The sequence below is a fragment of the Xenia sp. Carnegie-2017 genome, unplaced genomic scaffold, assembly GCF_021976095.1.
Source record: "Xenia sp. Carnegie-2017 unplaced genomic scaffold, XeniaSp_v1 HiC_scaffold_6, whole genome shotgun sequence".
Lineage (NCBI taxonomy): Eukaryota > Metazoa > Cnidaria > Anthozoa > Malacalcyonacea > Xeniidae > Xenia > Xenia sp. Carnegie-2017.
In genome coordinates, this window is record NW_025813526.1 from 10322810 (window position 1) to 10326654 (window position 3845).

A 3845-nucleotide genomic window follows, 5' to 3' on the forward strand; every position below is an offset into this window, starting at 1 on the left:
CTTAATTTTATTATTTTCAATATATGAAACTGGCATTCCTTTTCTTTCTCGGGTAAAATGATCTTAATTCATGTTCTTTGAGAATTAATGTTTTTCTAATAGATATCAAATCATTTACAAAAGTAGGTAAAATTAAATTTCTTCTCATTTATTTTTAAATCTTTCTTTTCTTCACCTTGATTATTAAAAATCTTGAAATTAAGTGTGATGTTGTGTTTTTCAGCCCCTCGTTGTGTGAGGTTGTTTTAAAATGAGTACCCGCACCATCTATATTTAAAAATTATCACCAACATCCATTTATATCATCTGTATACCACAGCAACGTCCTCGTTTTTCAGCTCGTCTTAAATCACTCGCTTTATTCAAGAAAATTAATTAAATTTCCTTTTCTTTAATTTTTTCTTTCCTTTACTATATTATATGCTTTTATTACTTCATGTCTTTCTGTATTAATTTATCCATCAATGAAATCATCTTCCTCCGTCTTCTCTTCAATTCTGCTAATAATTTATTTATTTGACTTGTATGAACAACACCAAATTTCTCAACACTATCATTTTACCATTATTTTTTTGAATTATATTTATAAGCATCTTCTTAATAGGGTACCTGGTTTGAACATCTTCACATAATAAATGTTTTATATCGTCACTATGTTTTTGTTTAAACGTCTTAATAACATTTTTTCTTATGATATGGATTTATTTCTTCATGCAAGTTATTTTATCATTTAAAATATTTTGTAAAATAAAATTTAAATTTTAAATATATTCTTATTTTTTTAATTAATTTTATTCTATTTTCTACTCTAGAATTAATAGAAAATAATTTTAAACTTTGAATAATGCCATTTTTCACTTTTTTCTTTTGTTATGAAGATTCAACTAATTTGACAATTGCTTTTGGAAACTTCTTCATTTAAAGTATTTTCTTCATCATTGTAATAAGTCTTGTATTTATTTTAATGCCGGGCTAAGATAAACACAGGTTCTTATATACATTACACAGGCATATTAAATAATGAATTACGTACGTCATTGATATTTAAATATAATTAGGCATGCAATGTCACATCCTACTTTCTTCCATTTTGGATTTGGAAAAGGTGGGTAAATCGAAGAATATCTATTAGAGTTTTTGATTAGACGTCCATACCGAAGTTCTTATATTACTATTTATTTAGTACCATTTACGATATTTATAAGATCTATTGTTCTCTTTATAAGACTTATCTGTATCTTGGCTTCTCGATTCTTCATTAATCTTTAATAAATGATTTTCTATTCCTTCAATGAAGTAGGTACCATCAGACGTAACCAAATAAGATCTTGGCTCAAGTAACGTTTTTCCACGATTCCTTTCTTTTTGGAAGCCTTTTCTGTTTCTATACGTACCTTATCTCTTTCTTTTAATGGTGGAAGTGTTTTTGCATTGCGATCATAAAACTCTTTTTGTTTCTTGTGATAGTTCCAATTTTTTCTTGAACATTAACAGGGTTTTAATGGTTGAAATTGAAGTAACTCCTCTGATATTGTTAGTAATGTCTAGTTCATCGTCCATTAGTCGTTGAATTTGGATTTATAACAATTTCATCTCTAGGTGTATTTCTATAATTAAGGAGTCCTAAATAAGGATCGGTGTTATCATATTTTGCTTTCTTGTAGTTGCTTTGCTGTGTCTGCACAGCATGTTCCTGACGAATACCGTTACTTTTGGATATCTAGTGTAGACTTGTTTATTATGTTTACATCAATACTGTAATGAGAATGCACGAAATTCTTTACTCCTGAATTGTGGACCATTATCTGCTACAAGATCTTTGAAAATTCCATATCTCACAATTTGTGATTTCATCTTTGTGATAACTGTCTTTGATGTTGTATTTAACAAGTAATCAATTTCAAAGAATCCACTGTAGTAATCTACCATAAGAAGATAGCTTCTACCATTCAATTCAAACGGGTCTGCTGCAACTGCTCCACGGACGATGTGGTACAGTATGTGATTGTAGGGGCTCCTTTTGTTGATGACTCTTATGGGCATTGCAGATTTCACACTTTCCAACTTCTGCTTCTATTTCTAAGCTCATCTTTGGCCAATATAAACACTCTCGGAGTCCTACGTTTGCATGATTCCAGATCAAGATGTCCCTTGATGTATAGCTTTCAACATATCAGTTCTTAATGGCTCAGGAATTATTACTCGATCTCCTTTAAACAGTAGGTCATCTTGTACCAGAAAGGGGTTTCTCCTAAAGTCCCAGTAATTCAAAACATCCAAATCAACTTTACTGCCTAGATCTGGCCATCCATTTTCTACACGTACTGTCGTAGCATTTTTCATTACTTTATCTTTCTTTGTCTTTTCCTTCAATTCGTTCATTTTTTTCTCTTCACTTACTGGCAGAGACAAAGGAATTTATCTCCAAAAGGAATTTTCTAAAGTGATCATCTGATTCTTCTTGGGTATGCAGCCCGGCTTGAATTGATCCATGAGATAAGTTCTCCTCTCTTAAGAGCAGAGACTTTCAAGCTGTACTGACAAGAGCTGCTCCCTAAATCTGACATACTTGCATCTACGGACAAATTGTCCATCTTTTGATACATCGTAGAATTGCAATGCAAGATGCCTCCACAGGATTTCTTGATTCTGTCATACACTATTTGATGTTGATCTAACCAGCACCAATCATTTCCTTCTTTAACATATCTCTAGGGGGACTTGCACCATTTCTGAAGATAAGGGAATAAACTTGGCCAAATATTGAAGCATTCAAGAAATCTTTGAAGATCTTTCTTATATATTTAGGAATTGGCATGTTTAATATTGCTAAACTTTCCAGGATCGAATTGAAGACCATCTCACGTTATTTTGTGTCCCATGCAATCTACATTGGTTACTATAATTTTTGTTTTTTCTTTCTTTAATTTGAGATTGATTTCACGAGCTCTATTCAGCACATTGATAATTTATTCTTCATCATGCTCTTTCTCTGTTGTTCCCCATACTAAGATATCATCCATTATAATTCCTGCAACCGTCTATTCTGTCAAACAGTCGGTGCATAGCTTTTGGAACACTTCAGGTGCTGAGGATACCAAATGGGAAACGATTGAATTTGTATTATCGGCCAAAAGGCGTATTGAATGTTGTAAGATAACTGGAATCTTCATCTAGAGGTATCTGCCAAATTCCAGAGGCTGCATCAAATGCGGAGAAAATTTTAGCTCCAGGTAGTCTTGATATGACTTCTTCTATTGTTAAGAGAGGGTAATGTTCTCACTGAATGGCTTCATTAAGATGTCTAGGATCAATACATATTCGTAACTTGTTTGGTTTTTCCACTGTTACCATTGACGAAACCCATTCCGTTGGTTTTTCTACAGGATCGATAACACCCATTTGTTGCATTTGTTCTAACTCTTCTTTAATTTTAGTTCTCATAGCTACTGGAACGCGTCGAGGAGGATGAATTGTAGGTTTTACATTTAGATTGACACTGATATGATGTTTAATGGTTAAACATCCTAGTTTGCCATCGTAGAGATATGCCTATTCATTGAGAATATCGTCACTAGTGAAAATAGTTTTGACATCGAGAATTCTTTTCACCATACCCAAACGCTCGCAATCTGGTAAACCAAGAATAGGCTTTACATTTTGTGTAGCTATGTAGAAAAGATTGTGTCGTTTGTCTTTGTAAGAACACGTCATCACTGCTTGTCTCAAGATTTGAACTGAATCTCCACTATACGACATTAGCTTTGTATTTGTTTTGGTAACTTGTTGCTCAGCTTCTGTGACTTTGTCGAACAATTTCTTAGAAAGAACATTACATTTTGCGC